This window comes from Stegodyphus dumicola, chromosome 10, assembly GCF_044657685.1.
Source record: "Stegodyphus dumicola isolate Sdum_Otavi_A_Nest chromosome 10, ASM4465768v1".
In the NCBI taxonomy this organism is placed as follows: Eukaryota; Metazoa; Arthropoda; class Arachnida; order Araneae; family Eresidae; genus Stegodyphus; species Stegodyphus dumicola.
In genome coordinates, this window is record NC_140777.1 from 99,202,355 (window position 1) to 99,229,504 (window position 27,150).

The 27,150-nt window shown below is 33.1% G+C and overlaps 1 long non-coding RNA gene across 3 annotated transcripts; it reads right to left on the bottom strand.

The window, feature by feature from the left end:
* Positions 1-14,715: 14,715 nt before the first annotated feature.
* Positions 14,716-21,159, bottom strand: LOC146995048 (uncharacterized). 3 transcript variants are annotated; one of them, XR_015043490.1, is made up of 3 exons: positions 21,013-21,159; positions 20,402-20,855; positions 14,716-15,212 (listed from the first exon to the last, which is right to left on the bottom strand). It is a non-coding gene; the product is annotated as an uncharacterized LOC146995048 (long non-coding RNA). The 3 variants fall into 3 exon arrangements; XR_015043491.1 differs by lacking the exon at positions 21,013-21,159 and having other exon boundaries at positions 20,402-20,537; positions 20,618-21,005; XR_015043489.1 differs by lacking the exon at positions 21,013-21,159 and having other exon boundaries at positions 20,402-21,005.
* Positions 21,160-27,150: the final 5,991 nt, after the last annotated feature.

Below are 27,150 nucleotides of genomic sequence, written 5' to 3' on the forward strand. Positions count from 1 at the left end.
AGGGTTAATATAGTTCTAACGGTGGTTGCCCTACTCTTTGATTTATCACTGCTTGGCAATTAGAATAGGTAAATTATATCGTAAACAAGCACAGCAGTTATCGGTAACAATTTGCTATCGCTGTTATGTGGTGTGCACTTGAACTTTAAGGATATAGGAAAACTATTAAACTCTTGAGTTAACTATTAAACTCTTGAGTGTTTTTTAGGCAGAACATTTTTAAATTCACAGATATTGTTCTTAGTTTGTAAACATTCCCTATTACATATAATTCACAATGTTTGACAGAAAATTTACATATGATATTACTCTGTGTCTTATATTGAATTAAATTATTATAATTTGAATACTGTTGTTATTGTATTGCTACGCATCTACTTGCACTCTAAGTGAAATAAATAACAGTAAGAAAAAGTAATTAAACGGCATAGAACAACATTTTGGGTCACAGTATATTTCATATTTCGGTTATTAGCAAAACAGTTATTTGTAATGAATGAAAAGGAATAGAAAATCGAACTAATTCTTAACAATATTTATATACCACATGTACGAACTGCTAGGACAATAATATTTGACTTTTATTTTTATGGATAAAAACTCTCTACAAGAAATTAAGAAATATTATTTATTTTTTCATAAAAAACGTACTGTTTTGCTACCACATGTACGAACTGCTAGGACAATAATATTTGACTTTTATTTTTATGGATAAAAACTCTACAAGAAATTAAGAAATATTATTTATTTTTTCATAAAAAACGTACTGTTTTGCAAAAACTTATAAACATCTTCAAGTTGATTCTGTTGATATTTTCATTAGATCTCATCAAAGAGTTTCATATTTTTCTATCAGAATGTTTTAAAAATCATTTTTTCATCATAAAATGTCTGTATACATCTAGGTTCAGCAAAGAATTTTGTGTAGCTGGTACTCTTTTCATTCACATTTTTCACACTTGGGATCTTTTGTATTCCAAACTTTTGTATACTGTAGTTCTAAATTTGATGTACTTTGAAGTAATTATCTCACAATTTTGTGCATTTATTGAATTATAATAAAATTACTGTATTATTATTTCAGTTACATTTTAATTAATATTTTCATTCTGGGATATACAGTCTCAAACCTTACCTAGTGGTGCAGTGTTCCAGATTTAGAAAACATTTTGAACAAATAAGATCTTACTTCAAAATAGCTTTCTGTCCATCTTATCAAAAGAATGTAATCTGTCACTGAATAACAGATTTTCTAAAATTCCAGTCTTGTCATTTCATCCTTTCCTCTATATTCTAATTTATATTAATAACTTCTTACAATCCAAGGTACCCTTCTAATGTTTTAATCTGATGCTATACTGTAGGCTGTTTTCATATTTCAAATAAACTAATTTTCCTGTAATTCTATATATTCTTTTATTATAATTTGTCTTATCTTGATTCAGATTTATTAATTTGATTATATAATTTTATATTACTTGTCACAATACTAACAGTTTTGGCTCAGATAATTAGACTTTTTTAATTCTTTCCAGACATTGTTTAAATATTCATTGTATAACTGAAAAGCTGTAATACTAAAGGTAAATAAAGGAAGAAACTAAAGCATATTTCATGCATCTTCTTCTTGTCCCTCTTTTTTAATTCATGCAGTGTATATATTTCTCGTTGACTGTTCATTATTTGGCTCTAGTGTAGAATTGGGTGCCCCTTCGATTAGCGCAGGGGCGTAGCTAGAGGGGGCATCTATCCCCGGGCGCAGAATCCAAGGGGCTCCAAACTGATGTTACGACATGTTAGAATTAAATGTTTTCCATCCTTGGCAAGCAGTAGGGGGCACGAAATCTTCAGTTGTCCCTGGGCGCTGAAAACCCTAGCTATGGATTAGCGACAATTTTTTAAAAAATTTTGCCGATGAAACCTCACTTCTGGTTACCATGATAGTTTTAACTGTGTTTTAGCTTCCTGAATTTATTTAAATGAAAATAGATTGATGTATACATGGACAAATTTAAGGCAGTGTGCAATGCCTAGTTTGTGCAATTCTAAGATGTTTTTTTTAAGTGAAAACAGATTGATGTGTACATGGACACAGAGTTTGTGCAATTTTTTGACTTCTTATTTTGGTTTTGTGTAGCGGCCATCTTGAAATTGTGCCTTCCTGGCACCGATCTTGGCGTCAAAAAAGAATCCCCAAAAAACAAAGTTCACCCAATTGTAAACTTTTACCCATTATTTTTATAATTTGCATGTATTGATATGCATATTTTCGTAAATTTTGCATTGTTACTCATTTCATTCTGATATTCTGTTTATTTATTACATCAATTAATGGAAATTTATTTGTTTTGTCAAAGTTTAGTTATTGTTTATTAACTCCCAGTAAATTTAATGTGAAACAGAGTTTCTTTGAGTACTTTTCTCTAGTGCTGTAAATATTTATACATAGCTGTCTGTTTCTATACTTATTTAAGGATTTTGACTTTCCATTAAAAACAAGAATCAAAATTCAATTTTATAAAGCTAATTACTACAATTAAAATATTTGTTGCAAATAAATGCATTTAAAATTTTAAAATACTTAAAAACAGTTTAAGTAACTACAGTTTTAAGTTTGCTTGTTGGAATTTCAAATAAAAATGCAATTAATTTGAATATTTTTATGCTAACTTAATTAAAGAGTTTAAAGCATTCAATATAGTAGTATTACATTAAAAATTCTGCATTATTTAATTTCATCGAGAACACAATGAACCTTCATTACAATATTCAGTTCATTCAATATTTTCAGAAATGTACTTGTCCTAAAATTGAAAATATAATTATTTTTTAAGAAAAACTTCATTAAAAAATTTACTGATGGCTATTTTATTCATATTTCCCTAATTACTTATTTTATGAAGCTGTATTTTTTAGTCAATTTATGGCAAAGCACACAAAGGCTATCTGCTTAAGAGGAATCTTTTCCTTCCTGAAAGATTATGTAACATTCATATTCACTGTGCACATAGGAAAAATTATGAAGACAAATTGTGCACCAATAGTCTAACCTGGATTGAATTACCAATTCTTAGAGATTAATTTCGGGGTTCTTACTTTAAAGATAATTTCTGTACTAAAATTGTTGAGAACATAGGGGTTATTTAAATGTGCAGCTGTTATAAAGTAACACTTTTGTAATAAAATAGTAAAATTTATCTTTGAGATTCTTGTAAGAGATAAAGTTCATCATTATTATTCTTAATGGAGGCTTTTCTTAAGTTTTAGTTAGAATCATTAATATGCATGAATCACATATATGCAGAAACCACACAAAATTTAATTTTCTTTCTGAATTTTGAATTAAAATTCTGAACAGATTTTATTTGTTTAACAACTAGTGAAGAACCTTTGGTATGTTTACAAAAATTATGCATTTTCTATATTAAGGTCTGATTAATAGATTTTTATTTTTTTTTATATACTATGAGAAGTATAGACATAATTATTTCTTAAACCTGTTCATGACTTTAGCCATTAAACAAATCTATAATAATATTAGATTAGATATAACCACAGATTCTCGTAAAGTTCACTATGCGTTTCTTGTAATTATAAAAGTTGAGTTTTTTTTTTTTTTTTTTTTTTTTTAATTTACTAGAATTTTATGTGTCAGATACCTAAAGATAAAAAATTATAGTTTAGTTAATTAACTTCGAAAAATGGCAGCTCAGTATCCAAGCATGCAAAACTGAAGCATAAAAATATTTATTCATGAATACATGAAAAAATCCAAAAAGCAGTATCCATTTAGGAATAAAATATTTAAAAGAAAAAGATAGAGACTGTTAGTTTAGTAAAATCTTTTTATATTAAAAGTACCTAACCTTATATTAAAGGCAAACAGGCTGGCTGCATGGGTGTTTTTGTGGTTTTCCCCATGTGTAATGTGTATACGGCGAGTTTCCCTTAGAAATGCATGTCATCTCTTTCACCCAAGAACTTTCCATGTCACTGACTCAATTTTGAATTTTTAACAGGTCAGCTTCATAAACTTCCGTAATTTGATATTTAATTTCACATGAAAGAGTATTTCTAACGAGTAAAAATCAAGCAGGTGTCACTTCATATAAATAAGAACTTAAATTAGCACACATCATTGACTGATAATGGATGATTTTGATTGTCACTTGCGTATTGTTCAATCAATAGACTGGTGACAGAAGTATGTTACAAAGTAGATATGAACTCTTGTCTCCCACTTCAATTAGTTGCTCAATACTATGAATGTTTATATGGAAAATAGCCTGGCTTATGCATTTTTAAAATTAAAATGTTTATTCAAATAAATTTTTCCATTCCTTTTTATTGTGAAATAGCTATAACATTTTGTGTATGGTATACAGTAAATTACATTAATATTTTGCTCTTCATTTTGTATTCAACCAACTGTACACATACGTATATTAATTTTCATAAATTTTCTGAAAGGTCATCATTTATCATTACCCATTAATAAAAAATTACCCATGTTTTACTGTATTAGAAAAAAAGGCTCATCATGGGTAGAATGTTGTCTGAAGCCATGGAATGCTATTAGTTTGTTCCAGATTCAATAACCAGTAGATAAATAGATTGGAAACACATGGTTTTCAAGGCTTTCCCATAAAAATACAAATTACTTAACTTCAAAAAAGCTGCATTTATTCCTAGAGAAATTTAAGCTAACTGTCTTTAAAAAATTTCTCATAAAGGCATATCTTTTATATAATTTGTCACAATAAATTATCTATCCACCTGCTTCATTCAGACTAATGCAAAAATGTGCTAAAAATCTCAGAATTCATCATTAATATGAAAAAAAAAAAAACGGTTTTCTGCGAATTGCTGAAAGGTACTATGCGCAATGTCTATTTTTGAAATGACCTTTGTAAGGAAACTAGAGACACTGTTGAATGCATCATGAAAAAAATATTCAGCAAATTCTAACTATTGAGAGGGACTAGATGCTGTAGAAACAGAAGTCATTAAATTGTTTGTTTTATTTGTTCGAATATAGAAAATTACATTACAGCTATCTGCTTAAATGAAGGGATGCCTTTGTGGAGGAATTTCTAAAAGAAACTGTCTCATATTCATGTTGTATGTAGGAAACACTATGATCCCAGCTTTTACTTCTGGGTCCGAAAGGAAAAAACTGATTAGGCTATTTTTTTTTTTTTTTTTTTTTTTTTTTTTTAGTATGACAAAATATATTGTTATTTGTTTATCAAGCAGAATGGCTTTGTGAAGATTTTTCTAAGAAAAACTAGCTGATACATCATTACACAAGATAAAATCTACAGAAATGCATGCAAGCAGTTTCTTCCAGCTACCAGAATAAACCTCAGGAAAAATTACAAGTGTTTGTGGCTTTAACTACTTGTCAGGCCAGTCTTCTGGTCTATAAACAACTGTAAGAAACTGATTTTTGTCATATACATATGGCAATACTCATCTGTCTCATATGCCATAATATGTACGAGAATCTCATTTGTCATATACATATGAATACATATGGTTGTCTCTTTAAACAGTAACTTCAGATGAGCAGCAAGAAATTAAATAGCTGAAAGAGAATGTGGACATTAAGCTATCCCCCTTAGTGCATAAGAAATATTGCATATTCCCAAATCACTCATGAATCAACTATAAAACGCTAACATTATTTTAAACCTCAAAGTCTTACAGCTGATTAACAACTAATTCGTCTCGTCTTTCAGAGCCGTATTTACACTGTCATCAAAATTTTAGGATAATGACAGAAATAAAAGTAGCTGATACTTAAAAATTATTAATAGAAATTTGTACAAAAGCATTAGTTAACATAAATTACAATATTTGGCAGTTGATTATATATTAAAATATTTAAATTAAAAGCAAATTGATGGGAAATTGATTGCAAAATATTTAAATTAAAAGCAAATTGATGGGAAAATTAAGCCCCTCTTGCAGAAAAATTTTTTCATTAATATGGTGTATGGTCACCTAGGGCAAGTTTGCACATCTGACATCTTGATTTCATAGACTTTACCAAAGTGTTGATGAAGTCTTGTAGAATTGTACGCCAATGATCTAAAAGTGGATTTGTCAGCTCTTGGAAGGTCCGTGGACGAATTCGGCGTGCTAAGGCATCCCACACATGCTCAAGTCGGGTGAGTAAAGTGGTCAATACATTTGAGTGATATCTTCTGTTTACAAGTATTCTTACACCACATATACTCGACCAGGCCACAAATTTTCATCCATTAGCAAAACTTCTGGGCCAATAGCACTCCTAAACAGTCTAACTTGGGGTTCCAGTAGCTCGTCAACATATCTACGAACGGTTACAGAATCTCCTTGAAAGATTTGCTTGAAAGATTCCGATGCGGCCATTGGTCGTACGCATTAAGCCGCGGAAACGGTATATTTCACGGACAAGAGAAGGGAAGTTGTGTGTTCCTTTCTCTTTCCAGATCAACACACGTCTAGAATCACTGTTTATACTATGTGTGGATTTCTCAGTAAACAATACTCGGGATCAGTCGTTTTGGCTCCACTGAACATGACGACGGTACCAGTTTAAACGGGCCCCTCTGGAAGATGGAGTGAATGGGACACAAACCATTGGTTTTCTTGCATACAGTCCAACCTCGTTAAGCCTTCGTGCAGCAGCAGAACGGCTAATTCGAGTTCCTATCGCAGCATGAAGCTCTAAAATCAAATCCCTTGCAGTTTCTTCGCGTGAACAAGGATATAAAACATTCTTCTGATGCACTTGTTGCTCTTGGTCGCCGTTGACCAAGGCTGTCTGTCAACCGATTCATTGCTTAAAAAAGCAGCTCCAGATTCAAATCTTTTGCGACTTCCATTTGTATTTGACTTCTCTCGATTATACCAATTTTTCGCCACTTTTGACCTTCACTTAAATGATGCTTTGAGCCATAACTATAGAATACTGATCACTCTCAGAAACCATATTCCATTTAAACAGTACAACAGACCGGAATTCCAACATGCATCCATTGCGCACCACATTGTCAGTCACCGAATTTGCATATTTCTGGCGTTAACGTATGCGCGGAAATGCAATTTTGTGTTCAATTGTATATAATTAATAGAGGCGTAGCTAAGGTTTTCAGCGCCCGGGGACACCTAAAGATTTTGCGCCCTTTTCTGTATTCCAAGAATGGAAAACATTTCATTCTGAAATGTATATCATCAATTTGCCGCCCCCTGGATGCTGCGCCCGGGGACGGATGTCCCCCTTGCCCCACCCTAGCTACGCCACTGTTAATTAACGTAAATAATTATAGCATCGGGCATTGGTTGCAGCATTAACTTAGTAAGCATATTTTTTCCTCATTATCCTTTAATTTTGATAACCAGTGTATATGGTGCAGCACGAGTTCTGTAACAAAATTGGTCTTAGGGCTTCAAAAGCAAGTCAGCAGCAAGACGCGTTAGAAGCGTACTTGTTCATACTTAACGTATTATTTAAGCTATTTTTACAGTTTAAATATTTTTGAACTCAGAATTGAAATATCTACAAGTGCATGTAAGAAATATATCTATATAAGAATAAAATGAATTTAAATATTTATAGAAATTTGCAACAATTAATATTTATTTACCTACCACAGAAATGAAATCTTATAAACATGTCTGTCCGGTCATGTACTTACAGAAAAATACTTGTGTGTATTCAGAAATATTCATGAGCATTCACTGATCCATCTATATAATGTAAAAGAAATGACAGACCTCCTGAGGAACAGGATAGCTTATTTGAATACGGGAAAGCATACTAGTCTTATCTGCTGAGGGGAAATGAGGACTTTCTAAAGAAAACTGGATCAAATTCATGTTTCAGATATAAATACTGTGAAAACCTATCATGCAACCAGCGTTCGCATGGGTTAACTTGGGTGATACTACTAGTATTCAGTAGTCTTAATCATTCAGCCTGTGAAAGTCTCATAAAACCTCCAAAGTATAGGTGGAAAGAACTGAGCACCTTTGTCGCCTCATCCGAATTTCAGCCCTCTGTTTTAGTGAAATTCTTAGTAACATGTTTCGTCTGATATTATTTCTTTATGCCTCTTGTTTTAAAAGAGACAAATTAGTCCTTAACAATTTAGAATCAGCCATAATTTAAGTTTTAGAAGCTAGAAGTCATTTCTGGCCAATCATCCAAGATATAGGTTTTAATGTGGTTTTGCATGCGATTCTCATGGACTATCTTATAAGACCTACAAAAAGCTTCCGAAATCTGTATTTATCTATCTTAAACTGCTCAGGTAGTTGAACTGCATAAACATCACATGTGATTGTGTGACACAGCAAGTCGCTTTTCAAAAGGTAGAACGGATCAGTCTAGGAATTTTGTACCGTTTTACACTTATCCTAATTACCTCTTTGCCTGCTCCCTTTTTCTCATTGACCTATGTTCATCGCCTTTGCTTTCCTTTTCATAGTGGTGCAGTTTCCGAGATGAGATGTCTACTCCAAATCCTTTTGACATCCTCACCGTCCCTCTCTGTCTTCTGACATCTCGCGAAGACGGTACTACTCATGTATAAGAATTATTTGAAAAATAAATGAATTTTATTCATTGTAAATTCCCGAATTATTTAATTTACTATATTCTGTATGGTTGCTAAGGCAGGCTCCACAGATACACTACCTATCAATTCTTGCAGAACTGGACAGGCTGACTGCCAGTACATTGTGCATTTCGATGTCCGACGAAAAATGCTTTCCTTCTGGAACATCTATGTGTTTGGCTCACTACTGTCTTCAAATTGTACAGACTGATATTATATATCTGGTATCGATTTTACCTGCCTTCTAATGGACTCATAGATAATATCAACCGAAAACGCTTAAGATAGCACTTATCTGCATCATTCGTTCTAACCGATGATTTTAATGACTCTTTGAGGAAGTAAGGATAAGAACTTAAATATATAAACAGAGCTACTAAGTATGTCACTGCGTATGCCTCCATAATGATAGATAGCAAACCCATATCTACAAACTTAAAAGGCTACTTCACAGCACTGATCTGGTTATATGTACGCCATTACATCTATCATTTTATACATTTAGAATCTAGAGTGATCCATTCCCAATATTTGCGTCTTTTAAAGGAATATGAATGTTGGACATATTTAGAGTTCCAAGGTTTCTTTAAGAGTGAGAGACTTAAACTTGTTTCCCTCTCTAGCTTTTCTTACGAATGAAAAAGTAAGGTGTGTAAAAATAGATGATACTGTGAAGGCCGTTACTGATCTGTTGTCCAGGCGTTCAGACACCACAAATCTGTATTCCTACGTCATCAGACAGACTTCCTAGATACATATCTAAAATCATAACAGAACCCTATGAAGAGAACTTTAGTTAAGACATATAAGGGAAACCCTAGTCTCAGAATATTAGCAATTCCATGCTGAAGCATTCGTTGACTAAGTCTTTTATTAGTTTCCCCTCTTACTCTTTGTAATAGAGGTTGTAGCAGGGCATTTAATGTTTGGCATTGAGAAATCCAAAAAACAAAACTTGGAAAAGTCAGAATTTCAATAATGTTCCGTTATATATTAAAAAATGCTTTTTACTATATTTGCCCATCAGCAGCCGAGCGGTAAAATCACTGAACACTGATAGTTCGGCCCGTGGTTCGAATCTCGGAGAATGGGCTGGCTGCATGGGTGTTTTCTTGATTTTCCCCATGTGTAACGTATATACGTGGCAGTTCCCTTTAAAGAGTCCTCCAAGAAGGCATCCCTCCCTTTAGTCAGATAGCCCTTGAATGTTTAGCTGCAATCAAACAAAACGAACGAAATCGCCAGAATTTTGCACTAACGAATCACCTACGCAAACTTCTGGGGGAGGATGGCATACTGCAGCCTTGATCATTATTTAGAAGAAAATGATAATACCTTTCCTAATCACAATGGTTTTCTAGAAAAGGAGATCAATACTGAAAATGTACTTCTGTTCAGAGCTATATTTTCTGCTTTTTTTTAAGAGGAATCACTTGATGTCAATATTTTTGTGACAAAGAAAAAAGTGTATGAATTAGAGTTTTCTAAAATCTCTTCATTGTTGTTTGCAGAGACCTTCCAATTTTTAAACAAAAATTTCTCAAAGAACTAGTTGTTTCTCATAAAAACTGGTACTTTGTTGTTTTAAGTCATTAACTCTTTCCAAAATTTTTGGAGTGTTATGTTATGTAGGTTATTAAATTATCTGCAGTATCTGAAACCTTTTGGCTGACTGCCAATAACCATCAATATTTTTAATGGGCACTGCTGTTCTTTAGTTTTAAAATCTGTTCAGTCCTTTTTTCACTGTCTTACACCGGTAAACTAGGTAGTGTGTGTGTGATTATGGCAAAGCCTCGAGGGCTATCTGCCTAAGGGGAGAGATGCCTTCGTGGAGGACTTTCTAAGGGAAACTGGCTCGTATACACGTTACACATGGGGAAAACCACGAAAACGCCCATGCAGCCAGCCCGTTCGCGGGGTAAACTAAGTAGGCGTTCATCTCCACTGGCTGCCAATTCATAGGCCAGTAGTGATCTTCATGGGTACAAGTATTCTTGGATTTAATTTTAAAAAGTATCTAAATTTACTGCAATATCACATATCAGGGATCTTTAACTTCTAGGTCTCTGGCGATGAACAACTTTGGCAGGCATCCATGTTCTTCAATATAATTTTAATTAAAAATGCTATTTAAATTTAGTGCACTACTCTGTACTAGTGAATCTGTTTGTTAACAAGTGACAACCAAGCTTTAACTTTTTTTTGGATCGAATGTTATAAATTATGTAGGGGCTACCTTTCTCATGGAAACAGCCTCACATTAACTGAAGATTTGGAACATCTATTCACAGACTACGTGGTTTGCTTCTAGCAGTCACTGCACCTAAGGTACAAAAAGTTCTCTTTGATTTCAAAATTTTTTAGAAATCTGATCGTCCAGCGCTTAGTAACTACCATTCTTGGTACAAAATGCATCCATTCTGCACTCCTGCCTTCGGATCTCACGTCCAAAAGGTAACACAAATATTATTATGCCTGAATAGAGGATCTAGAAATATCCCTCTGCACATATGAAACTTTTAAATTATTTCAGAATTTTATTAAAGATAACAGTCATGTTCTTAACTGTAGCATTTTTATGAATACAGACAAGAATATAATAATTATATCTATACAAATGTTTCTAGGTTCCCTAATCACATCTGTTTGGCTGTTATGTATAATACAACACTACTTTAAATACCTTATATGGCATTGAACCTATGGTAACGTTTTTAAAAAGTACAAAATCTTTTTTATAGATATATTAAGTTTGTGATGAAGCCACGGTTAATTTTTATACTCCATAAACACAATGTGGTTTAACATAGTAAAATCTAAATTTTTTTTTTGTAGTTTTTTCAACAGTTCACAACAATTTTATTTATATGTAGTAGTATTTTAAAACTGTACTTGGACGTATTCTTGTCTTTACTTACCAGTTTAGAAAATCTGGAAAATGTTTGGTATATACTTGATACTGTATAATGCATTTAATTTGCACCAACAAAACCAATTCTTATTTTTGTTTCGCTAATACCTTGCAAAGTTCATAGGATATGTTTCATGTTTTGCAGGTGTAATCTTTGGCAAGAAAATACAATTATATCTTGAACAGATCACTTCCACATACACAAATGATATACCATAACACAAAATATTCTGGTGAAATCCTATCTGAAATGATCTAAATTTTTGTGTCATGTTTCTCAGTATAAATCATACACACCAATACAGAACAGTATCTCGTATCTAAAAAATATTTTTTGGTTCCTTACGTATATCATTACAGTATTCATTTATGAAACCTCTCATTTTCTAAAAATGCAGGTTTTATTCCATATACTTTTGACACTTTGACGTTTTCAATCTGTAATAGTGCTCAACTAGACCCAATATTTAAAATTGCTTGTTGTAGGCTTTTTACACCCCTATTCTGCATATCACAATATTAGTTGCTGTTATAATCAGTCACATTTATTCATGCTGTGAGAGAAAAACAGCACAGTTCAACATTGATGAAATAATTAACACTTAATTCCAAGAACCATTCCTACTATATTATGATACAAATTTAAGAGATTTATGAATGTGTTAGAATTGTAAAGTTTTCCGTTTAATGAAACATTAGGAAATGTGACTTCAAATGGTTGCTACAGAATATTACAAGTTTGAATTTAACTGCACACTTTTGCCCAATTCATGCACTATAGAACCTCATTATTTTGGTTTAGTAGATTAATAATTAGATATCAGATTAGCATTAAGTTTTATTTTCTGAGTCATAGAGCATCCAAGAATAGAAATGATAATTAATTTAACACTTCAAAATATACTCATGTGCATGAAAATAACTAACTGATGCAAAATGGGAGAAAACATGGTCTTAGTAAAAGCAGTGTTTGTTCTTTAGTTATGAATGTTTAAATCAAATCTGGATTTTATATATATGCTATTATTATTAAATTTAAATGAAATACATGTATATGCTTAGAGCAAATATTCACTTATTTTTAATGTGTCAAACAATTTATGGATATTAAGAGTTCTGCAGAAAATTCAATTCTTTGAAACCATCCATGCAAATGGGAAACAAAGAAATTTCAGCAAGTACTTCTGTAATGACAGGAAATAATAATAGGCATTATCTAACTATTAAGTAACGATAAGACTTATTCTAGAATTAAAATTATTTAATTTCCTGAATGCTTTAATATAAGTCTGGCTACACTCTTCTGTGTGAAAGACCACAAGCCCTTTGCCTGACACACAAACTTTTAAGCCTCCTTATTTTGCAATATTTATAAGTTAAAATATATAGTTATATAGTTAAAAATTAAAAAATGGGCTGTAACTTTAGCACTCATTTTTCATAATTATTATAAGACCAGTATATTCATCTTTTTGATTAGCAGCAAGTTCACTCCTATTTCTTTGTTTTTGAATGTTGAAAAATTAAAATATCTAATAATTGGTAGCTCTTTTGATATTGGAATGTGTGAAAGTTTAATTTGTATACAGCTTTACGTACTGAAACTTAACAAATATGCAAGTACTCTTATTAACCAGCGAAAAAAAAAAGTGTCCACATTTTTAAGTGACTATAGTGTTTTTTAATCTTAATCAATGAAAATCAATTGATATCATGGATGATGAAATAAAGAATGAAAATATATTTTATTTAAGAAGAAATTGGGATAATGTATTAGTCAATGTCTTGTAAGAAACACTACTTATACAGTCAAAAGTCTTTAATCCGGACTCGTCGGGACTTCGGCTATTCCGGATTATCGATCATCAGTTTAAATCTGGTAAGATGGCATGCAGAAATTATAAAATTAAAAATATGAAATCGTAATTTATAAAATAATGAGCAATTATGATCTAAAGGGTATCAAAATTTACAAAAAAAAGAAGCTTAATATTTATTTGTTTACTTTATTAAACATTTCTTTCAACGCGCGCATGCGTACCTTACGCATAGCCGAAATTAGAAAATTGCAACCAGAATACTATTTGATTTGTATTCGTGATATTTATAATGACGAGCAATTTGATTTAAATCATATCAAAGACAGAGTACATCGAGATTAAATACTTACTACATTTAGTAAGGAATTATAAGCCGAATAAAATAAAAACACCTGCCCTGAAGATAACGATAGTGGTGACAGATAAACTTCCAGTTCATTGCGCGCCGCGACGCCCCCCCCCCCCCCGCGCAGAGCAGCGTGAAATTGATAAACAGATTTCGGAACGGTTAGATAAACAAAGGATATACCTTTATCCATTTTTTGTAGCAATTCGTTTTTTGTTTGATGGACATCGAATCATACTTTCGTTTTCTAGATCCTTTGGGAGCTCCAGCATCGGAAATTCTATTTGACATAATCGAAAGTTCCAGCTTACTTTTATAAAATTGCTCTTACAGTCTGCAAAAAACAATAAGCCGGATCCAATTCGAAGATTAAGGAACAACGCAACCATCAACATTAACCGAAATAGATAATTTAGCTTACACCGTCCGTTATACATTAAACGCGCACGCGAAAACGTATTCTGCGCTTGCGCAGACGCACATGCACCGTCGTAACTGTCTTGCGCGCACGCGTAAAACGCCTATGAGCATGCGTCAACGCGGCGCATGCGCAGAAAGATTTTAGCTTTGAGTTCCGGATTATGGGTGTCCGAATTAACGACTTTTGACTGTATTATGCTTCATAGATATGACTAATTCCTAATATGTAGAGTAATTTTCAGTAAAAAATAATTCAACAATGGATAATTTTTTCCCCAGACTTTATTCAGAATACATAATAATTATTTTACAAAGTTTTTATTCATCTTTTATTTCTGAAATTTACACCGTCCGTTATACATTAAACGCGCACGCGAAAACGTATTCTGCGCTTGCGCAGACGCACATGCACCGTCGTAACTGTCTTGCGCGCACGCGTAAAACGCCTATGAGCATGCGTCAACGCGGCGCATGCGCAGAAAGATTTTAGCTTTGAGTTCCGGATTATGGGTGTCCGAATTAACGACTTTTGACTGTATTATGCTTCATAGATATGACTAATTCCTAATATGTAGAGTAATTTTCAGTAAAAAATAATTCAACAATGGATAATTTTTTCCCCAGACTTTATTCAGAATACATAATAATTATTTTACAAAGTTTTTATTCATCTTTTATTTCTGAAAATAAAGACATATCAGATAAAATTCCTTGACTAGAGTATAAATATTATTATTCAACCATATTACTCAAAAATTTATGAGTTTCAGTTTCAGAAAATTCTCCTGGCAGAGCTTGCTCTTGACTTTTAAATACATACCAGATTCCTGCCAATCGTTTACTGAAAAATAAAGAAGACTAAATTCAATTGTGAAACAGCCAAGATCACTGAAAACAATGCACTATTCATTTTGCAAACATAAGCCTGAAATATTAAAAATGATCAGATTGAGATCAGATATGAGATTATTTATGAACAGAAAAATTTGCAGTACTTGCATACTATCCCATTGGCCATGAAAATTGGTGCAGAACCACTAATCATTCCTGAGGAAATCCTTCACAGTCAATGGGATGAAGTGTTAAGTACAAATTCTCTGATTCCTCTTTAAAAATAAGAGAAAATTTTGGCATGTAGGTCCCCGAGAATGCATTGTTAACATAAAATGAACTATTCTCTATTATCCACAATTGGGGGTATCACCCTGGCCAAAAAGGTTCATTGTTGCCTACTTTAACAATTTTCTCTTATACTACCAAGTTACATACAAACAAAAGCATTTTTATTTGTTTAGTGGCCATATAACATCATTACAAAATAAAGCAAACTAAAAAAAAAAAAAGTGTTTTTATAGAAACTGTATGGCAACAGATGAATTGCAAATTATTTGTCTATTATACTTTATATTTTTCAAGCATCACCAAAGGAATGGAATGCTGTCCTGAAAAACATTTCTTAATTTAAATTTCTTTAAATATATCAATCACTTAAAATTATATGCTTGTATATCAATTTCCAGAATTCAGTTATATTAACTGGCGTATTTAAACTTTGATTTTTAATCCTCTGATAAGCATAGTAGCATACTAAAACACCACAGCTCATATTATCAGTTTGCAAAATATGTGAAGGACAAATTATTTTCCATTTAGTGCTAGTAGCAAATATTTCAGCTAAAACCTCACACCATGTATGAATTAAAATTTGATACTCTTGCCCACATGATTTATTTTGTGGATCATAAAATTCAAAAACCATATCTGGAATATTTACTATTATTAATATCCAATGACAATTTAAATTTGCAGGGATAAAAAATAATTTCGCTGATTTCAATCTTGTTAGTAATGGATCTTTAATACAAAAATTTGGTTTAGGAATTTGTAAATTAGACTTAACAAAGGCAAAATCTTCATAACTGTTTAATATTTTAAATAAAAAAGCATCAATTATAGTATTATAGAGCCATCCTTTTCGAAAACATGAAGATACAGATTTAAACAAGTGTTCTTCATTACTTATAAAAGGATCTATAGATTTTAACATATATGGTGTAATTTCAATATCATGTATTTTTAAACATGATTTGATCAAATCTTTATTCATTCTAACATTTACTGAAAAGTTTGAAAAAATGGAAGGGAAAATGATTTATTTTGATCAACACTGGTTAAATCACATAGATATTTATCACTGTCATTTAAATCAAATGCTACGGCTTTAAATTTAATTTTCTTTTCCACACATTCATTTATTTCTGGGTCATCTACATTAAAATCTTGATTCTTATTCTGCTGACATTTCTGTAATTTTCTCTTTTTAGAAGTTTTAAACAATTGTGGGTTAAGTTTATGATTTGGTGAAACTGGACATGATGCACTTGAAACTACTCTTGAATTTTCATTCGAGTTTAAAATTCCTTTACATTCTGAAACTAATGAATTTAATGTTGTATGAACACACTTTAACATGACATTTTGGACTTTTGGTTGTCTTATTAATTGCAGTAATTCTTCTACAAGGTTTTCACATGCATTTACTCTCTGTTCAATACTTTGTGGATTGTAATGATTAACAGAATACACATTTATTGATTTCATACTTTCATTGCATTTCTGATTCGATTCAAGATTAATCCCCGAGGGATTAAACACCCAATCATTTTGTCTATTAAGGAATGAATGCACTTTATGTATATGTTTGCACAGCAATTTATCTAAGCAATTGCAGTGATACAAGTGACTACACAAGGAGACACATGATACTTTAGGGCATCTATAAAAGCAAAAATCCTGACACGGACAAATTTCAAAAAGACGCTGCACAGTATATATTTTATTTTTTGTCTGAGAACAAACAGTCCAAGAAGTATCAGAGCATTTATTTACATAACTGTCCCTAATTTTTAGTCCTCTCTGATGCCTACTTAAACAAGAAATGGAATTTCTGGGAGATACATTAGTGTATAATTTATAGGTATGATTTAAATATTTATCTTTCTCAATTGTCAGAAGTGTAGAAATTAAAATATCTAATCGTCTATTATGTCTCCGCTTAAAATAAACAGTTTTCAACTGATTGTGAAAAGATTCACAGTACATGTTAGTATCAGTAAATGCATGTGGAAAGTTCCGATTACACAAAGCCCATTCCTCTAATCTATTTTTATAATTTTCAGAAAAATATTCAATAAAATCTCTACTTTTCCTAGAATAGTCATTCAAAAACTTACTTATTTGATCATGAAAAGTGATCTGGTTTCTTTCATGTAATATATTTGTTAATTCTCCTAGCATTTTTTGTTGCACTTCCTTATCTACCACTTTAGAATTTAGTTTCCGGAACCAACTTTGGCGTACGTGCCACGAACATAAAAGATGCTTAACATCTTGACCAAAAACCTTTGAAAATGCAGGATATGTAACTTTGTCATCATCTGTCATTACACAGTTTACATATAAATTTGGTACACGACACTTTAAACTATTAAATAAACAATAAAGAGTGTCAGCATCTAGAAAATTAGTAATAAAATGAGCAACTGGATAGCCACAACCAAATTCATCAGGTACTATAAGATTAAGAAGGTAAAAATCATACTGGTTAGTCTTATGTGTAGATTCGATACATAAAATCTCTGTACAACCTTTTATCATCATTTCTTTCTGTTCACGCGTCTGAAGACCAAGAGCAAACGATACTTTATGATTTGGAAGATTATCTAGATCAGTTGGACCGTACAAAGTTGAATTATTCTGAGGCTTATATAATAACACAGGATTGTATACTTCACATTTTAAAGTTTCAATGATTGAATTAACAGAAACTGCATCACTACTTGGACGCAATGAATTGTTTAAATATCTAGAATAAGCAGAAATAGTTTTACGGGAGACAAAGCTTTCCTTTACAGGGAAATTATTTCTATTCTCGCGATTTCATGATCCATCTTGTAAGATATCCCTTATTTTTTGTGGAGGCACAGACAAACGTAAATTTGCTTTTATCAAACACCGCGTACTTTGTTTCAATGGCTGATATTTACAATTTTCAAACTTTTGCTCATGATTATGTTTAGGAAAGTAAAAAACAGAGATTTTATTCATTTCTTCACAAGTCCATATTCTGACCGGACAACATACACTTTTTGAAACTGTACCTTTTTCATTTTTCCGACTAGTTTTTTTTTCAAAATCAGAATAACCTTGTGTAGTAAACTGACAACAATAATAATGATAAGTTTTAGAATTTTTCGTTACTTTAGAAAACTTTCTGAATGAAGTAAATGTCGAGGTTCCTTCCAGTTCTAGCCAATCTTGAAAATAACTCATTGTTTCAAATGAATATTCTTTTAAGTTATTTAAATTATGTTCATCTGCTAAATGCTTATTAAAATTTAAAACATATGTAAAAGACTTATGGCAATCAGGTATGAAGCATACATACAATTTATTAACTTCTGTGCAAAATTTCTTATGTTTAAAAAATAATTTGCAAGGATAACATTTATTACAATTTAGACATTTCCGAGGGTAAACAGATGAAAAATTTTGTTTTAAATCAGGTACTTGTTTATTTAAATTTTTTTTTTTTTTTTTGTGGTTATAAAATGAATTCTTCGATTTATAAGTTTTTAAGCATATTTCACATTTACGAAGATAAGCCATTTCTATTTTATCACTAATACATTCTTTGGTTTCTAATTTTTTAGCACTCAATACATTATCAATGTTTATAAGAATATTACTCTGAGGAGAAGTTATTGAAAGTTTAAAATTTTCAGTTTCAAGTTTTTCTTTGCAATTTTTTTTATGATTATTAAAAGAATTTTTAGTTTTATAGTTTTTTTTACAAATATCACATTTTCTAGGATAAAGCGATGGTGCATTACAGTCAATTTCGGACCCCCCTCCAGTCAGAATAGGACACATAGACTTATTTTTCCTCACTTGACAATTAATTTCACTGCTTTCTACATGATCTTTTAGTAAACAAAATTTATTAAAGTGAAAGAAACTTAGGCCTGAACTACAAGAAGTGCTTTTTCTGGTCATAGAAATGTTCTTTTGCTGCAAAACATAACTAGAGGCAAAGTCAGAGTAAAAATCATCTTTTTTGTTGTACACAATTTAGGTTGTGAAATATCAAAATTTGTTAAATCATTTTTTAAACTCCCTTTGCCACTAACAGAAGCACAATACAATGGATAACAATCACTGAAAGAAACAGCACTTGCCTGCTGTACACTACAACCAGCAGCAGTGACTGCATTCTTTAGTGATGATCCCATGTAGGCCATTACACTTCTTAGGCGCAAAACAGCTGAAGCAGCATTCTTCAGATGCAAACTGCCACTAACAGTCAAATCCCTCCTTGACACAAACCATCACCAAAAGCACGAATTGGTTTCTTCTGAAAACTAGCAATTGGGACAGTAGTGTTCGTAGAAGAATTAACAGTGGAACTAGCACTGCTCCTCAGAAAACGGCCAGAACCATGGACTGCAACACGCCTGGAGGAGTCAACATCAGCAAGGATATCATTTCTATGACAGGGGCTGGGAGTGACGTTATTCCTTGAATGCAAACCAGAAGCAGCATTCTTCGGATGACAGCCAGTACCACGGACACCAACAAGTCTAGAATGACAGCCAACACCGGGAATGACAACATTCTCAGGACTTAGGCCAGGGGTAGCAACGTTCCTTGGACACAAATCAGAATCAGAACGAGGGACGGCAGCATTCCTTGGACGTGAACTAAAACCATTGACATACTTAAAATGAGAGCCAACACTACATATGGCAACATTTCTAGGATGACATCTAGGTTTAGTCCCATTCCTTACATGCAAACCAGAACCAGTTCTATGGACAGAAGCGTTCCTTGGGCGAGATCCACCACCATGGCCAGCAATGCAAAGAGACCGAGAGCTAGCATCTGGGTTGGCAACGTTTTTCGGATGTGAGCCAGGGATGGTATCATTTTGCAGATGCAAACTAAAACCATCTGTGTGGTTAACAGCATTCTTCGAATGAGAGTCACCACCATGGACAACACATTTAAAACGAGATCCAGCACCAGAAATAGCAACCCTCTTCAGCCGAGAGCTAGAAGCAACTTTAGCAGCATTTCTCAAATCAGAATTAGCCTTCTTAGTAGCATCTACAGCACAACCATGCTTTAAAACAGTTGAATAGAGAGGATAAGAAGGGCTTGCAGAAACAAAAGAATCACTCAGAGGTGGAAAATCCAATGTAGTAAATGAAACACAAGGCAATACAAAAGGACTTACCTTTGTAGAAACTGGCTTTGAAGTCAAAACAATCTTGATATTATCCAGGAAAACTGGCGCAAGTTTCTTGTTCCCCAGACAGTTTAGATGTAATCCATCCCTAGCCAATAACTTAGCTCCAAAATGATGAGACGACCTGCAAATAAAAAACGCTTCTCGATTCTGGCAGTACTTTTCAAGTTGAGAATTAATTTCTACAATCTTTCTATTAATTACCTGTAAACGGTTCAAAGCTGCTACTCGCTGATTTAAAGTTGTGAAAAAATCTTCACCACGTGGTAGGATATCTGAAATGATAACATTGATATTCGGGTTCAAACGTTTAATATCCTTAAAGAGGCAATCGTACTTTTTAGAATATCTTCAACACTGTCATTCGAATTGTTGGTACCAACATGTACCAAAATCAAATGGTATCGATTGTCCAAAAAGGATATCTTACGTCTTAACCTTTCTATCGTTGCACCAGGAAAAGAATGTAAATCTACTTCATAATTCATAATTATGAATCTACTTCATAAATATAACAAAATACAAATAATTATTAATAGAAAAAAAAAGAAGATAAATAGCTGAAGGAAAGCGAGAAAAATGGCGCAATAAATACACACCTCACACTCGCTAATTAACACGTGAACTAAATTAGCGCCAATTCTTGACCTCGCGGAAAAATTTACGGGAAAAAAATAACGCCAAATGCTCGCCAAGCTTTGTTGCCAACGGAGATATCAAAGGTACATTTCCGGTGATGACGTAGAACACACTTCCGGGTTCCGATTTGCGGAATTCTGTAAAACTCCACTATTTCTTGTTTTGCGTCTACTAAGTCCTTCTGCCCGCAGGGAGAGATATGTTGAACTGCGGTGCTTAACCACCAGGGTGCCTGGGCGCCATAGCCCTACCCCTCATCGAATAACATGATAAAAGTTTCGAATTATGAGAAATATAACTGAATGTGCTAAATAATTAAATGAGCAAGAGTTTAAATTCATAATTGCTAATAGTTAAATACAAATTTTTTTCCTTAAGTACCTAATTACTAATCCATACATAATTAACTATTTTTTTAACAACTATTTCACAGAAGAACATGTACACACAAGAGAAACAAAATACTAAGTGCGACGCCTTAGTGCCACTAGTAAAAACAAAAAGAAAGAAAAAAGAACAATATACAATAAAGAATCTAAGCAACAATTTGCATAACACATATACAAAATTAAACATTACTAACATTTAGGATCGCCCTTGGGCGTTTACTGAAATTGGGGTCCCTAGTATCATAGCAATAGTTAACAACCACAGAATTGTCCAGAAGTTCCTGTTTATCATAAAATGCCCTAGATAGGCGGCAATAAAAATCAAAAAGATCCTCTATTCTTAACTCTTTACGAATTTGGCTATTCCGAATGTACCAGGGGGCATTACATATCATACGCAATACCCCGTTTTGGGCAGCTTGTAACTGCCTTCTCAAACTTTTGCACGAGTATGCCCAGACGGGGCATGCATAACTAAGAATTGGACGCAACATGGTTTTGTAAATGAGCAACTTATTATCAATAGATAGAACACTGTTTCGAGCAATTAAAAGGAAGAGTGAAGCTTTACTAGCTCGAAACTTCCTGAGAATATGTGTAACGTGTGGGTTCCATGTAAGAGATTTACTGAGGATCACCCCAAGATAAGGGACCTGCTTGACCCAGGGAATGTCCACACCATACAGGTGAGTCGCAGGGAGAGATATCAAGCTTAGGTTATGAAGGAAAGGTTATGAAGGAAAGCAGACAAAGACCGTAGTTAAAGAGGTTAGCTCACTTGGGTAAACCACAGCTACTATAGATACCTAGAAGAACCCTTTAAAAGACCATTCACACTGGGGCTTATCTGAGCTAACGGAGTCAGTTCCATAGTTCCGCTATATCTACAGTTCAGATTTTTCAACTCGCTGCCCTATGGGGAAAAACTGGTTTCGAAGATACATCTACTCAAGGATCAAGAATCAATGAAGTTAATTTACGGAGTGCGATAGGCTAGGCTTTTAACTCCACATCATCAAAGATATAATAATTACATCAACAGAACGGTTCATCTACTACGGCAAAAATTTAGAAGCCTAAAATAAAATAAATAAAAGCTTTTCAAATAATACCTTCTGCATGAGAAAGAAAAGGTAAAAACTCAAGAAGGTCTATTTATTCAAAGTTCGCGTCTAGATAAGGGCCAGAAATCAATTTTGATAGGGACAGTCATCATTCATAAATTTAGAATAGAAATAAAAGGTGCAAAAGATTTCCTTGTATATATCAACAATAAATACAAATATCCCAAGTCACAAAGCAGACCGAAAGGAAGAGAGTTAGCGCGAGGTCAATAAATTTGAACTCGCACCCACGAGAGTAGCTGGCCAAAAAAGGCGGGGGGGGGGGAACCCGTTAGCCGAATCTTAAGGCCCGTCTACACGTAGCGATTTCCTCGGGCGACATGTTGGCAGTTTTCGGATAACCAGCTCTTGGCGATTTGTTGACATATCGAAAGAGAGTGCACTGGCGACAGATTATGGTAACCCTGACAAGCAACCCTGCAACTTACACAGGGAATTTTCCTGAAGAACGAAAAGGGATATTTTTTGTTTACATAGATTTACGGAAGGTTACGGTAAGACAAAATAAATGTTGGAAAATCGCAAATCATTAGTTCATATTTTCGCAAATCGTTATCGGGAGTTAATTGCAATTGAAAAAATAAAGCTCTATTATATCTACTCTACTTTTCCCAGTCTATTTATTTATACTATCAGGTCCGTGGCTCGCCATATTGACCATTGGCATCTTCGTGCCACTTTAATTAGCCGAGATATCAATTAAAAACTAATTTTTACCCTACATTTCCCTACGTTTTCGACTTTTTTTCTTCTAGTATTTATTCCTATTGAAGTGCCAAGAGGAAATTAAGGTACTGGAGCAATTTAATCATGCCGCTAATGAAGCGTCTAATTTGCCGATCGGCTTGAAACAAAAGCCATCCGTCGTTTTAACATCCGGGGAGTTGAAAATTTTGAAATTTCAAGAAAATCGGACGACTGGTTTCCCAATTACACATTTTTAGTGCATTTTTCTTAATTAGACTATTCAGCCGGAAAAATGCACAAAAAATTTGTAACTTTTGAACGAATAGTTCGATTTCTTCCAAATTTTGAATCTTGACTTGATACATGTTCGAATGAAGGATGCCGTTGATTGCACACTGTTCTGCGAATTAGGAGCATAATTAGCAGGGTCATTAAAAACGCCCTAATACGGTTTTTCTTCCCTTCGGATTTCTTTGTTGACATACTGCAATTCGGAAGCGGCGATTTTTGAGGGGGGGAAGGCTGGTTTCCGTTCGACCGTTGGAATCGTCAAGGCCATTCGCCAGGAATGAAATTAACCCTCCAGGCGGCAAGGCCGTATATATGCGTTCGAAAATAATGGCTCTCATAGCGGCAAGGCAGCATATATGCGTCCAAATATTTTGGTCCTCATGGCGGCAAGGCAGCATATATACGTAAACCTAAATTTAGGCACGAAACGGCAAAGCAGCATATATACGGCCTGTCTCAGAATGCCCTCCCCTCACTGCTCTTAATGTAAACTGACAGGTGATAATTTTTCTCTGCGGGAGGTAATTGAGGATAGGAAACTATCTATTCGCTAGGGACAAATGGGTTTTATCGTTAGGTTTTGAATAACAGTTCGAAATAAATAGCTCGTTCAAAACTTCCAGCTGTTCCAGCTGTTCTGTGCTTATACCAGCTATAGTAAACTTAAATGTTTATATATAAATGTAAAGAGAATTTTCATTTTCCAGCCTAATTATTCTCCAAATTTTAGATGCAGTTTGGCAAAATGTAATTGGAATTAAAATTGCAAGAAACTGCAACAATATTTTGAAATATGTGATTTCAATTATATTGCAATTGTAATTAGCTTCGCAATTACAATTAGAAAGTAAGTACATTTTAAATGCAACAATAATGTATGTAATAGCATTTTAATTCTTAAGTCTTACAATTACAATGCAATGATAATCACAAACATTATAATTATATAATCTAATTACAATTAAAAATTTTATTGCATCTAATCACAACTACGGTAATATTAGCTAATTACAACGTAATTTTAACTGCGATTGCAGTTGGTAATTATAACTACGTAATTAGGAAAGTAATTGTCTCTGATAATTAGAATTACTTAACATAATGAAATTATGATCATAATTGTAATTCTAAGTGTAGTATGCAATTGTAATAAAATTATGCAATTACTAAGTAGTTATAGTTAAAAAGTAGCTGTTTTTTTAATTACAATTACAATTTACGTAATTTCATTTAAATTACAATTACTCTATATTTGTGAAATCCAATTTCATATTCAATGCAACTGCAATCATATAATCTAATTACAATTAGACTGTCATTGTAACTCCAGTAAGTAATTATAATAATGTAATTAGGATAGCAATTGTTTCTGATAAAAGTAGTTACGTAGCCCAGGAAAATCATGATCTTAATTGCAAATGTAATTGCAGAATGCAATTGAAAACACATAGTAACTGGAATAATATTATGCAATTATCTTGTAATTACAATGTAACAATTTTTAATTACATATACAATTTACTCATATGCATTTTAATTATAATTGCATTTTGATTGTGAAATCTAATTGAATAAACAGTATAACTGTAATTATATAATCTAATAAAAATTACAATGCAATTGTAATGACCTCTTAATTAAAATTGCGCAGCAGATGATTGTAACTATTTAATCAGAAAAACAACTGCCCCTTATAATTTCAGTGACATAGGCTAAGGAAATCATGATAATTTTTGAAAATTACAGTCAATAATATTATATTCGAAATGTTTCTGCATTTTGGATAATGAGTTTTTAAATAATACAACGGGATAATCACCTATAAGAAAAATATTAATATTTTCTGTCATGTCTTCTGAATCATCTTACATATATTGTAGTTTGTGATACCAGCATAAATAGGAGTTTATTTAAAGGAAATATTTTATATAGACCGAAATGCACATAACGTTAGTAAGCAAATATGCATGTTTATGATCTTCGATATACATGTGAACTTAAATTACAAGATTAAGGGAAAGCAAGCAAAGAGTTTATGCCAGTGCAAAGGGATGTTTTCGCAAAGGATTTGTTACGGGACGCTTGTCTTGTTTACATTACACAAGAAATAAATCATAAAAATTACATTTATCCTTTTCTTTTCAGAAAGGTTTGGTTTGGTTTATTTAATTATGGCAAACCACACTAGGGCTATCTGCCTATGAGGAGGGATGCCTTCGTGGAGGATTTTCTAAGGGAAACTGGCTCGTATACACGTTACACATGGAGAAAACCACGAAAACAACCATGCAGCCAGCCCGTTCGCGAGATTCGAACCTCGGACCGAACTACCAGTGTTCAGCGACTTTACCGCTCGGCCGCTGGTGGGCCTCTTTTCAGAAAGGAGATCATCTAGGACTAAACTAAGCCTCATAATTTTATCCAACCTATTGCTTTAGCTGGTAGAAAAGGATTCTGATCAGCAATCAGTATGCTTAATTGCTGTGTGTATTAGACATTTTACTAAATCCATTTATTATGAATTTCCGCCCAGACAGTAAAGCGGTTGGTGACTCTGGTTGCCGTACCGAAGAGCCTGGGTTCGAATCCCGGATAGGGCATGAATGTAATTTCTTCGTCCTCTTCATAGGTGGCAACGGTGGTCCACGTATTAGTTCCCTCCTTAATAACATGACCGGCCTTAGTAGTGATCAATGTCTATAAACGGCTACTACCTGCCATTGGAAAAAAAAATTTACGAATTGGTCTTTTATTCAACATAACCCACATTTTCCATAAATAGTTAAAATGCCTTATTCAGTTACAAGTGAAAGTACTTGCATGAACTATTTTCCATCATTGTTTCACGTAAGAACAAATAAAAGTACAATTTTCTTATGTACCTGTGATTGTCATATTATTTGGATTACGGTAAAGACTGCAAAGATGCTTCTGTGGAGGACTTTCTAAGGGAAACTGGCTCATGTTCACATCACCCGTTAATAAAAGCAGAAAAAGATCTTTATTTAATTGAATGCAACGAAACGTTTAAGAAGAATGATGTACTCATTGAGAACTTTCTAAAATAAAATGATTTGTATTCATGTTACACATAAGGAAATCCACGGAGCTATCTAAACATTTAGATTGTTTGCCAAAATGGGCATCCGATTTGAACTAGTAGTATTCAAAAGACGACTTATTACTCTGCTGAGCGAAAAATCTAACTGCTTTTGAAGTTATATTGTAATTCGAACAATCATTGTATTACAATTATTATTATTATTTTTTCCCCAATGGCAGATTGTGAACAGTTACAGTGCAACACAGTCCATTAGTCTATACAAGGCCAGAAGTTGCAGTCACTTTATTATGGAGGCATCTAATATGTGGGCCGCCATCGCCTCCTATGAAAGGACGAACAGTTAAAGCCATGCCTTCTCCGGGATTCGAACCCAGGCCCTTCGATATCGCAGTCAGGCTTCCCTAACCACTATACCATCTGGGCGGCACAATTACAATTATAACCGCATTAGTTGTAGTTTTAACTACAATGAATTACCAGCTTTTCTCAGTCAATAACAGATAGCTTAAACTTTAAAGATAAATGGAAGGTCTTATAATTTGT